At 41.0% G+C, this 13,341-nt stretch overlaps 1 protein-coding gene across 1 annotated transcript in view; it reads right to left on the reverse strand.

The window, feature by feature from the left end:
- Positions 1 to 543, reverse strand: part of LOC109927471 (zinc finger protein GLI2-like) — a 372,063-nt gene extending 371,520 nt beyond the window's left edge. The window contains exon 1 of the mRNA XM_048599255.1: positions 93 to 543. The gene's annotated coding sequence lies outside the window, so the exon portion shown is untranslated. The remainder of the gene's footprint in view (positions 1 to 92) is intronic.
- Between the last annotated feature and the right edge of the window lie 12,798 nt (positions 544 to 13,341).

Genomic DNA, 13,341 nt, shown 5'->3' on the forward strand with positions numbered 1-13,341 from the left:
AAAGATGATTACAATAGCAATGCAGTCTTCGGTAAACACAGAGGTACCACTCTCTCAACTTAAAACAAGAGGGGAAAAATACAAAACATTACCTGTTTGTAATGAAGAGCTTTTGTTTTGATTATCTGATCATTTGTTGAAAGGCTTCAAACTGGAAGAAATAACTATATCAAAACAAAAACAAACTTATACAGAAGATTTGTTTTTTTAAAAAAAAACTCGTGGAACCGTTATCATCAACGATAGGACGCTTTTTGCAAACAAAAACAAAAAAAAAATCCACGCTTTAAAGCTCTCCAAAAGATCTGAAGTAAAGCAAAGAAATCCGGGAGCCGGTCTCTCTCAGCGTGTGTATTTTTCTTTTTTTGCAAAATAAAAGGAATGAATTCAGTCGCAGACTTTGACGAGTTGGGGCGGCTGCCGGCGTGTCTGTACTGCGATTCTTCAGACAAGATACAGGAGGGCAAAAAAAAAACTTTCCCCTCTCGACTCAACGCGCAGAAAGAGGGAGGAGAGAGGACAATTCAACAAACTTTTTTTCTCTCTTTCTCTTCCTCCCTCTGCCTCACCAGTTCGCAGCTTTCAGCTCCAGAAAAGGCAGTCCCTGAATTACTTACGCCTGTCCCCCCCCTCCCCTCTCCTCCCCTCTCTCTTATCTGATTATCTCACTCCTTCTCCCCGGTGAGTCCTCAACGTTAGTTACTCTGAGCGTTTTGTTGCCAAAAACGCACTTTCAGAAACGCAGGAATGGATTTGGCAAAAGTTCTCCTCCATCCAACTCTCTTGTATATATGTTTCTCGCCCTCTTTTCTATCTGCGTTCTCCAAATACCAAACTTGCTTTGTAATGAAAAAAAAGCAATGTCGGTAAATTTTTAAAAAATATTTTGCAAGAATGCTGACCAACATACATTATTCCAAATTCTAGCATTGTGTTTTGTAATTTGTACTGCATATTTTTAACACTGTGTTTACATCTTTTGTGGTACTTAGGAGAAACCATACACTTAGCCCAATCTCCACTTCTCAATTAAAATAAAAGACGAGGTCAAATAATTGTGATGATTTATTACAATTCAGAGTCAAGCAGATGCGTAGAAGCCTAAACACAATGTTTTCGACTTCAAGATCGTTTATTGTCGGGCTGTAAAGGGCTGCATGTGAAACCAGAACTCTGTCTTTGCAGCTTTTCGAGCAGTTCTACCTGATTTTACTGGGACTGATAGCTCCCTCTATTTTTGTGCTTTGCTGTCCTCTGCTGGCGTTACAATTCAATTCTGGATGAGCCCAGCTCTGTGAAGGAAGGCAGTGGCGCCCTCCCTTGCTACCTGCTGGCTAAGTGAGGAGGAGCAGGAAGAGCGCAAACGCCTCGAGTATTTGCTTACAACAATAGGTACTCAACTTGTCTTTAATAAACAACTGCGGTCGTTAAATCAGCTACAGCCATAGTGTGGTAACGTGTCTTATATCAGGTTACAAGACAGTAGATTTTCATGGCTCGGAACATTGTCAACAAAACTTAAATCTGCAATGTGCAACATTATTTTCGTCAACATCATTAAGTTTATATACCAACTTTCAGACTAAAACATTAATTCTCTTCCAACTATTGTTTTCCTTTTAATAGCAGTGATTGTGGTTTTGTAGGAACATAATTCGAATTATCTAGAAGTTATAGCACACATTGGACCTAACCAGTTTGAAACTCCTCCAGCTTGCCTTTACACATAGTCTCTTATTCCTTTTACTGCCAGGTATTTAACTCACTTTTCCCTTAAACACTTTTTAAAAGAGAAGTTCCTCTTGAAATTCTTATTGGATTTATTAGTGATCATCCTGTATTGATAACCCCCAGTTTTGGATTTTCATGCAGCAGAAATGTCATTTTGTTTGTCCTTTCAAACTCTTTGATAAGTTTAAAGGCCTGAATAATCAACCAACAGCCTCCTTCTCTCAAGAGTAAAGAATTCAAGCCTCTTCAATCTTTCCCAAATAGGAGGTACAAACAAGATTTGAAGGACACCTATCAGCATCATGCTGCACTCAGCTGTCAGTGTAGATGATACACTCAAGTTTAAGTACAGGGTGACAACCCCCAACTGTGTGACCCAGAATGGAACTCTGCCAACTGACTAACAAGTTACAGTCATGTGCTAATAAAATAATCTTTACAAAATATTAACACATCAAATCTCAGAGCTATACAATCTCATCCTTACACTTGATCTAATTATACAGCATACACTAATAGCTGAAATTAAAATATTTTGTAATTATATATCGACTATAAATCATATACCAATAAATTGCATTTTAATCAGATGGCAACCCTTTAAAATCCTGTCACATCATTCAACATATGCACAATTAAATATTTATATTTAAAATTAACTAATATAATCATCTATGAATATTATAAAACTATAATATAATCAGACCAAATGATTATACAATACAGTCATGTAATTTGACATTTAGTCAACTAAATTGAACAGACCCATAAATGATACTCTTATTAAGTGTAATCGAAATGTTTTATATCTTATGTCCAATCAAAAGCAATTGTCCCCTTCATATCATTTATATGTAATTTAAACATCAGCATTTATTTCCCATCTCTAATTGGCTTAGAGAAGGTAGTGAGTCCTTTTCGAATTGCTTCTGTCAATGTGGTGAACATACTCCAACAATATTGTGAGGTTGCAATTCAACCCAGTGATGATGAAAGAACAGCACCACATTTCCAAATCAGGGTTGCTTGACAGTGAACCTGAAGTTAATGGTGTTTCCATTAGCCTGCTAACCTTTTCCTTTGATGTGGTGGAGATCACAGGTTTGGGAAGTTCTGCCGCAGAAACCTTGCTGCATTGCATCTTGTGGATGGTACACAGTGCAGACATGGTGAGTCAGTGTTGGAGGGGGTGAGTGGATGGGTGCCAATCAAGCAGACTAATTTTGTCCTGGATGGTGTTGAACTTCATCAGTGTTGTTCTTATCTAGGCAAGTGGAATATTCCATCATCCTTCTCACTTGTGCTTTGCAGCTGGAAAGTCAGGATGCAAATTACTCACTTCAGATTACACAGCCCCTGACCTGGGTTTTGTAGTTACAATACATACATGGCTGCTCCAGTTAAGCTTCTGGTTGAAGGTATTTCCTGGGATGTTGATGATGTGATTTTTATAATTGGTAAATATATCACACATTGGCTGATTATGAGATTGTGAGATGTGTATATACACATTTTGAGCACATTGTTTTATGATATTAGCCAAGCTAATTGTGGCATTTAAGTCATTATGAGTTAAACAAGTATGCAAAATTGTAATGAAGTTGATCATTTCCAGGCAGATCTAGATTGTAACATAAACAGTGGCCTTCTGCATTGAACATTTTACGACTGTAATTGGATTTTTTGCACATACCTGAAACCCAAATGATTATGCAGCACTATACAGAGGATGATTTTACATTTTACAAGTTCTTATCCTTCAAAATTCTAAACCTCCAAAAGTTGTGAAGGCTGAATGGTTGACTATATTTCAAGGTTGAGATGGACATATTCTTGAACTATGAGAGAATGAAAGTTTATCAGGAGCAGGCAAGAATCTGGATTTGCGGCTAACACCCAATGGCAGAGTTGGTCCAAATACCATACTACTTCTATTTCCTTCACATCCATAAGTAGGGAGAGAATGAAAGTTTATCAGGAGCAGGCAGGAATCTGGATTTGGGGCTAACACCCAATGGCAGTGTTGGTCCAAATACCGTACTACTTCTATTTCCTTCACATCCATAAGTAGGTAAATGAAATTGCTTAAGTTAATGTTTTGTCTAACCAAATTGTGCAATGGACTTTAAGCTACAAATGAGTAGAGACTTTTTTTGCCACACATCTTTCCTGATTGAAGTCACAAAGAATGAAAATAAGGAGGGAAATATGGAGGAAGGTGGCTTATTGGATATTATCCACTTTATTCTATTACTTAAGGTCAAACTTACCATTTTTATACTAAGACCTAATAGGAATACTGATAGTTTTCAAATGTTAGATCTGTGTAAGTTAACATTTTTTTCTGTATTTTTCAAATTGTCCAAATTGCCATTCTTCAGTCTGAAAGTTGGCCATTGATGATTGTAACTTAAGAAGAAAGTCAGTGTATATCTTATTGATTTTTCTCCCTAGGGAGTTTAATCCATTCATCTGGCAAAGAGATGTTGGCCGAATCCACAAAAAATTCCTGGCGACTATGTTCTGGAGCATATTCCCTATTTTTCTGTGGGAAAATAACTCAAGCTGAAATTTTCTGAGTTAATTCCCAGCAGAGAGTGGCCAAACATCTGAAGAATCAATGGTCTAATATTTCAGGCAGTGGGAATTCTCTGTTAGTCCTGAGAATCTAGTGGATCAGAAGCCACAGGCCATCACTGCAGGACTTTGTCAGGATCCTAAGCCCAAGCATCCTCATCTACTCCATCAGTGACTTTCCCTTCATCATAGTTGGGGAAGGTCACTGATGATTGCATCATATTCAGCACCATTTGCAACTCCTCAGGTACTGAACCAATCCATATACAAATGTAGCAAGACCTAGACAACATGCTGGCTTTGACTGATAAGTAGCAAATAGCATTCACATCGCATGACTGCTAGATCATGGCCAAATCCTACAAGACAGAGTACAGTCATCAACCTTGATACTCAATGGCTTTACAATTGCCAAAGCAGAATTATTACAGTGCATAAAGAGGCCATTTGGCCATTCTGTCTACATTAACTCCTCATGAGCATCATTATACCTAGTGCCAATCTCTGGCTTTCTCCCCACACACTTACACTCTATTTCTATATAAGTAATCATCATAAGCCGTCTTGAATGCCACATATAAATACCGTGGCTACAAGAGCAGGTTAGAGGAAGATAATTCTGTGGCAAGTAATTTCCATCCTCACTCCTTAAAGACTGTCCTCTATCTACAAGGCACAAGTCAGGAATAAGATGGAAGATTCACCACAGGCCCGGATGAGTGCAGCTCCAATAGCACTCAAAACCATCCAAGACAAAATGGTCAATTAGACTGGCATCTGATACTTCAATTTTAATTCCCCCCACTTCTGATGCACAGTAGCAGCAGTGTGTACCATCTACAAGATTCAATGCAGCAGCTCACCAAAGACTCCTTAGACAGCACATTCCATACCCATGATCTCTACCATTTGCAAGGACAAGTGTGGAAGAGGCAGGTTCATTCAAGAGGGCCTTTGATGACTATTTGAATAAAAATAATGTGCAAGGGTATTGGGGAAAAAAGCAGTAGATTGGCTTTGGGTAATGATGCTCATTTGAAGAACTGGTGAGCTGAATGCCCTCTTTCAACACCGAGAGACTTCTGTGACTTCTGCAATTCAGCATGGCAGCTGCATGGGAATACCACTACCCACAAGTTCATCACCAAGCCACTCACTATACGTCGTGGAAATATGTCACAGTCACTTCAGAGTCTCTGGGACAAAATCCTGGAACTCCCTTTCTAGCAACACTGTGGCTGTACTGCCACCACATGAACTGTAGTGGTTTAAGAAGACGGCTCACCATCACTTTGTTAAGCAGAATTAGAGATCAGCAATAAATGCTGGCCTACGCAATGACACCAAATTCCATGAACGAATAGCAAAGAAGTACCAGATTGAAGTCCATATTTTGTGACTGTGTGGACAATACAGCTGTTATTTCAGCAATTCAATGCGCAGGGCCTAGTGGGGAGTAAGAACTAAAAAGTGGCAAATGCCGATTTCACCAACAGCCAGGACAGATAACAGTGACAGGAGCAGATTTCTAAACAATGTTAAGAATTTTAAAAGGTAGTTTAACTGGAAACCTGCCAGCATAGGGGTGATAGGTGAATAGAACTTGGTTCAAATAAAGTTACAGCCGGCAGAATTTAAGATGACCTTCAGTTTATGCAGGATCGGCAGCAAGGAGTGGATGTTGAGTAATCAAGTCTAGACGGAACAATGGCATGTATGAGGGGCTTTCAGCAGCAGATGAACTGAAACAGGGGCAGAGTCGAGCCATGTTATGAAGGTTGAAGTATATCATTTTAATAATGGCATTGATATCCTAGAGATGTATTCATTCAATGGTAGTGGAAAATTTAGTCTCAGCTTTTTGAAATTTAACTGCACAATTCTCCCATTCAGTTTCCTTTATCCTACATTTCTGCTTTCCTCTCTTTTCTTGAATACTTCATCGTATCCTTCTTTTAATTTCTCACTTAACATTACTCATACAACTACTCTTCCAAGTTGTTTCTAGTTTTTATTTTGTCTGCACTTGTCTGTTCTTCTTCACTGTTTTATCTGCTGCTGTGAATTTGTTTCTTCTTCTGGTTTTGATTGAATAAATAAAAAAGATACAGAACCTTAGGAATTAAAGAAAAACAAAAATTCCACAGGCATGCATCAATCCCTCCCAGCAACTGTCAAAACAGATAAAATTAAAAATAAAAATGATCTATTTCCAAAATGTTACAACCATACGGTTGCCAGAGTGAATGCTTATTAATACTTTGACTGGGAAAACTCATATTTCATACTTTGCAAGTGTGGTCGTGCCATTCTGTGTTACCTCATCCCCTAACTAAGGCGGAGATTGTGTGGATTTCATTAACAGATGTTGGAGGAACTTCTGCCTCCAGGAACTTGCTTGGCAACAAAAAACACAAATATCTCAACCTGGGTGTCCAACTCGTGTTAAATTAACATCCAATTTCTTTGTTAAATAAGAACATAACTAGTTCTACTTGAGAAAATTTCTAGTTACTGTGCAGTTTATCTAGCATAATTTAAATTATTATCAATGCTGTGGCTTACACAAAGTTAAAATTTTGTGTGCCACAGTAAGATTCTTACATATGGTAGCATGGTACAGTAATGATAGATTCAATGCCATTAGTTACATACATTCAAAGATATGCATGAGGAACATAAATAGGCTACTTGGCACCTGGAACATACTCTACCATTAAATAAGGTCATGGCTGAACTGATTTTTTCTCCACATTCCCAGCAACCCGCATAACTTTTTGCTTTTTCCTTATCAAGAATCTATCACCTCTGCTTTAATAATTTTCAAAGATTCCGCTCACGCTCACACTTTTGAGGAACAGACATCCAAAGCCTCACAACTCTTCTCTTTTCCCATCTTAAATGGGCAACTGGTTTTCTTGTAAAAAAACAGTGACCTCTAGTGTTAGATTCTCCCAAAGAGCAAAGATCCTCTCCACATCGACACCGTCAAAACCCCTCAGGATCTTATAGGTTTCAAACAAGACTGAGCTTGCTTTTTAAACTCCAGTAGTTAATAACCTATCCTGTCAAATTTTTCTTCATAAAGTGCCTCTCCATTCCACAAATTAGTTTTGTAAACCTCTGAACTGCTTTGAACATATTAACATACTTTCTTAAATAAGGAGAGCAATACTGTATTTTTTTTATTCATTCACTGGATGAGGGCTTCACTGGCCAGGCCAGCATTATTGCTCATTCCTAATTGTTCAAAGGATAGTTAAGAGTCAAGCACATTGCTGTGGTTCTGGAGTCACATGTAGGCCAGAACAGGTAAGGATGGCAGCTTCCTTCCCTAAAGAACCACATGTTGGTTTTTCTGACAATTACTAGCCTCTTATTCCAAATTTTTTCATTGAATTCAAATTCCACCACATGCCCAGAACATTTTCTGAGTCTCCGGATTAACAGTCCAGTGATAATACCAGTAGGCCATTGCCTCTTCCTTACTTCTTATATACTTCTCCCAGATGTTATCTCAATGCCCTGTATAACTGAAGAATAACCTTCTTACCTACATATTACATTCCCCTCTCAATAAATGCTAACATGTGATAAGCTTTCCTAACTACCTGTTGTACCTGCAAATGAACCTGTTGTGATTCATGCACTAGGACGCCCAGATCCCTCTGCATCTCAGCTTTGCAATCTTTCACCATTTAGTAATAGAACATATAACATAGAACAGTACAGCTCAGTACAGGCCCTTCGGCCCACGACGTTGTGCTGAACTTTTACCCTAATCCTAAGGTCTATTTAACCTCCACCCCTACCTATTACTATCATCCATATGCCTATGTAATAGCCGCTTAAATGCCCCGAATGAGGCCGACTCCACTACCCCGTCTGGCAATGCATTCCACGCCCCTACCACTCTCTGAGTAAAGAACCTACCTCTGACGTCTCCCCTATATCTACCTCCACTCACTTTAAAACTATGCCCCCTCGTAATAGCTACCTCCAACCTAGGAAAAAGTTTCTGGCTGTCCACTCTATCTAAACCTCTTATCATTTTGCACACCTCTACCAAGTCACCTCTCATCCTTCGTCGTTCTAAAGAGAAAAGCCCTAGCTCTCTCAACCTTTCCTCATAAGACCTTCCCTCCATTCCAGGCAACATCCTGGTAAATCTCCTCTGCACCTTTTCCTATGCTTCCACATCTTTCCGGTAATGAGACAACCAGAACTGGACACAATACTCCAGATGTGGCCGGACCAGGCTTTTGTATAGCTGGAGCATAACTTCATGGCTCTTGAACTCAATCCCTCTATTAATGAAAGCTAGCACACCATACGTCTTCTTAACAACTCTATCCACCTGGGTGGCACCTTTCAGGGAACTGTGGACATGAACCTCATGATCCCTCTGCTCCTCCACACTGCCAAGAATCTTTCCATTAACCCTGTATTCTGCTTTCATGTTTGTCCTTCCAACATGAATCATCTCACACTTTTAGGGTTAAACTCCACCTGCCACTTCTCAGCCCAGCTCTGCATCCTATCAATGTCCCTTTGTAACCTAGAACAACCCTCCGCACTGTCCACAACGTGACCCACCTTCGTCCACAAACTTGCTAATCCACCTTTCCACTCCTTCATCCAAATCATTTACAAAAATCACAAATAGAAAAGGACCCAGGACAGATCCTTGTGGTACATCACTCGTAACTGAGCACCATGTTGAATATTTTCCGTCCACTACCACCCTTTGTCTTCTAAGGGTCAGCCAATTCTGAATCCAATCTGCCACATTTCCCCCTATCCCATGCCTCCTTACTTTCTGCATGAGCCTACCATGGGGAACCTTATCAAAAGCCTTTCTTAAATCCATGTATACCACATCCACAGCTCTACCTTCATCCACGTGTTTGGTCACCTCTTCAAAGAATTCAGTAAGGTTTGTGAGACATGATCTACATCTCACAAATCCATGCTGACTATCACGAATCAAACTGTGCCTTTCCAAGTGATCATAAATCCTATCTCTCAGAGATCTTTCCAATAATTTGCCCACCACTGACATAAGACTAACTGGCCTGTAATTTCTGGGGTTATCCCTATTCCCTTTTTTGAACAAGGGTATGATGTTTGCCACTCTCCAATGTTCCGGCACTATACCCGTGGACAGTGTGGACGAAAAGATCATCGCCAGAGGCCCTGCGATCTCTTCCCTCGCTTCCCATAGAATCCTTGGATAAATCCCATCAGGCCCAGGTGACTTATCTATCTTCAAGTTCCTTGAAATTCCTAGTATATCTTCCTTACTAACATCGACCTCCTCTAGCCTACCAGCCTGTTTCACGCTGTCCTCCTCTACAATTAGGTCCCTCTCAGTTGTGAATACTGAAGAAAAGTATTCATTAAGGACCTCTCCTATCTCTTTAGGCTCCGTGCACAAATTTCCTTTACAATCCTTGATCGGCCCTACCCTTTCTCTGGTCATTCTCTTATTCATGCTTCTTTTATTCATGCTTCTTTTTTATTTTCCTGCCAAAATGAACAATTTCCCATTTTCCTCTATTATTCTCCATTTGCCAGATCTTTATTTACTCATTTAAAATCCTTTGTAGGCTTCTTATGGTCTCGTCAAAACTTATTTTCCTGCCTATCTTTGTGTCATCAGCAAATTTAGCAATATTACCTTCAGTCTTTCATCCAAGCCATTTATACAGATTATAAGAAAGTAGAAGACCCAGCACTTAGCCACAGGACACCTCTCATTACATCTTTCCAACCAGAACATGGCACATTTAAGCTTACTCTCTCTTTCTCATTAGCTCGCTAGTCTTCTATCCATGCCAATATTTCATCTTTGATGCCATGAGGTTTTATTTTCCACAATATGTTTCCGTGTTGCACCTAAACAACTGCCTTCTGGAAATCAAAGTATAGTATATCCACCAGGTTCCCCTTTGTCCACAGCACATCTTCTTCAAAGATCTCCAACAGATTGTTTAAACATGATTTTCCTTTTACAGAACAACATTACTCTGCCGAAATACCATGAAGGATTCCAGTTAGACCCACCTTTCAGTTTAAATGTTCTGTGTAGCAAATTACTGAAGGGGTGAGCTATTAATATTGCAATGAAGAAAATAAAGGCATCTGAAATCTAACTGAACTGGTCAAGAATCTTTGTATCTCTCTAAACAATGAGATGTTTTGCGCGGCGAATTACTGAAATGGTGAACTGTTAATATTGCAATGAAGAAAACAAAGGTATCTGAAATCCATCTGAACTAGTCAAGCATCTTTGTATCTCTTTAAGCAATGAGTAGTTTGACTGGACCAGGCAGGGTCATGCAATGACTACAAGAGCGGTCGCATTTTATGTTACTCACTTGTAGGATGTGTGTGCAACTGGCTGGATAGCATTTATTGCCCTATCTCTATTTGACCTTGAGAAGGTGGTGGTGAGCTGCCTCCTTCAGCCACTACAGTCCACCTGCTGTAGGTTGACCCACAATGTCATTAGATAGTGAAATCCCAGATTTTTACCTAGTGACACTGACGGAACAGTGATATATGTCTTAGAGGGGAACTTGCACGTGGTGGTGTTCCCATTTATCTGCTGTCCTTGTCCTTCGAGGTTGAAGTGGTGGTGGGTCTAGAAGATGCTGTCTGAGCATCCTCGGTGAATTTCTACAGTGCATCTTGTAGATAGTACACACTGCTGCTACTGAACGTCAATTGTGGAGGAAATGGATGCTTGTGGATATCAAACAGACTGTTTGGTCCTGGATGGTGTCAAGCTTCTTCAGTGTTGTTGGAGCTGCATCCATCCTGGTAAGTGGGGAGTAAATCATCACATTCCTGACTTGTGCATTGTAGGTGGTGGACAGGTTTTGGGGAGTCAGGAGATGAGTTACTTGCCGCAGTATTCCTAGCCTCTGACCTACTCTTGTAGCCACTGTGTGTATGTGGTGAGTCCAGTTGATTTTTTGGTCAGTGATAACACCAGGATGTTGATCGTAGGGGCTTCTCTGATGGTAACACCATAGAATGCCAAGGAGCAGGGGTTAAATTGTCTCTTACTGGAGATGGTCATAGCTTGGCATTTGTGTGGCACGAGTGCTACTTGTCACTTGTCAGCCCAAGCCTGGATATTGTCCAGATCTTGTTGCATGTGAACATTGACTGCTTCAGTATCTGAGGAGTCGCAAATGGTGCTGAGGATTGTGCAATCATCAGCGAACATCCCCACTTCTGGTCTTATGATGGAGGGAAGGTCAATGATGAAGCAGCTGAAGATATTGGGCCAAGGACATTACCCTGAGGAACGTCTGCGCTGAAATGAATGATCTCCAACAACCACAACCATCTTCCTGTGTACCAGGTATGACTCCAACCACTGGAGCGTTTGCCCCCTAATGCCCATTGATTCCAGTTTTGCTAGGGCTCCTTGATGCCACACTCAGTTGAGTGCAACCTTGATGTCAAGTGCTGTCACTCTCACCTCACCTCTGGAACTCAGCCCTTTTATCCATGTTTGAATGAAGGCTGTAACGAGGTCAGGAGCTGAGTGGCCCTGGTGGAACACAAACTGGGCGTCACTGAGCACGTTACTGCTGAGTAGGTGCTGCTTGATAGCGCTGTTGTTGACAACTTTCATCACCTTACTGATGATCGAGAGGAGACTGATGGGGCGGTAATTGGCCGGGTTAGTTTTGTCCTGCTTTTTACGTACAACTGGGCAATTTACCACATTGTCAGGTAGATGCCAGTGTTGTAATTGTACTGGAAAAGCTTGGCTAGGGTTGTAGAATAGAATAGAATCCCTACAGTGTGGAAACAGTACATTGGCCCAAGAAATCGCCACCGACCCTTGGGGCATCCCACCCAGACCCATCCCCTTATAACCCACCTAAGCTACACATCCCTTAACACTACGAGCAATTTAGCATGGCCAATCCACCTAACCTGCACATCTTTGGACTGTGGGAGGAAACTGGAGTACCTGAATGAAACCCACGCTGTCGTGGGAAGAATGTGCAAACTCCACACAGACAGTCGCCCAAGGGTGGAATCAAATCCAGGTCCCTGGCGCTGTGAGGCAGCAGTGCTAACCACTGAGCCACCGTGCTGCCCATAAGACAAGTTCTGGTGCACAAGTCTTCAGTACCATTGCCGGAACGTTGTCAGGGCCTTTAGCCTTTGCAGTATCTAGTGCCTCCAACCATTTCTTGATATCATTGGAGTGAATGGAAATGGCTGAAACCTAGTATCTGTTTTACTGGGAATCATGGGAGGAGGCTGAGATAGATCATCTACTCAACACTTCTGGCTGAAGATTGCTGCGAATACTTCAGCCTTATCTTTTGCACTGATGCGCTGGGCTCTTCCATCATTGAGGATGGGGATATTTGTGGAGCCTCCTCCTCCTCCGATGAGTTGTTTATTGTCCACCACCATTCACAATTGGATGTGACAGGACTACAGAGCTTAGGTCTCTCATGATCCCCAGAAAAACAGATACTAGGTTTCAGCCATTCACTCCAATGATATCAAGCTTAGGTCTGATCTGTTAGTTGTGGGATTGCTTAGCTCTGTCTATCACTTGCTGCTTATGTTGTTTAGCATGCAAGTAGTCCTGTTTGGTAGCCTCATTGGGTTGACACCTCATTTTTAGGTATGCCTGGTGCTGCTCCTGGCATGCCCTCCTATACTCTTCATTGAACCAGGGTTGATCCCCTGGCTTGATGGTAATGGTTGAGTGGGGGATCTACTGGGCGATGGGGTTGTGCTGGAGTATAATTCTGCTGCTGTTGATGGCCCACAGCACCTGATGGATGCTCAGTCTTGAGTTGCTAGATCTGTTCAAAGTCTGTACCAACTATCACAATGATAGAACTACACAACACAATGGAGGGCATTCTCAATGTGAAGGCAGGACTTTGTCTGCACAAGGACTGTGCAGCAGTCACTGTTATTGATTCTGTCATGGACAGATGCATCTGCAGTCGGCAGATTGGTAAGGATGAAGTTAAATATGTT

The sequence above is a fragment of the Rhincodon typus genome, chromosome 7 (genome assembly GCF_021869965.1).
Source record: "Rhincodon typus isolate 14 chromosome 7, sRhiTyp1.1, whole genome shotgun sequence".
In the NCBI taxonomy this organism is placed as follows: domain Eukaryota; kingdom Metazoa; phylum Chordata; class Chondrichthyes; order Orectolobiformes; family Rhincodontidae; genus Rhincodon; species Rhincodon typus.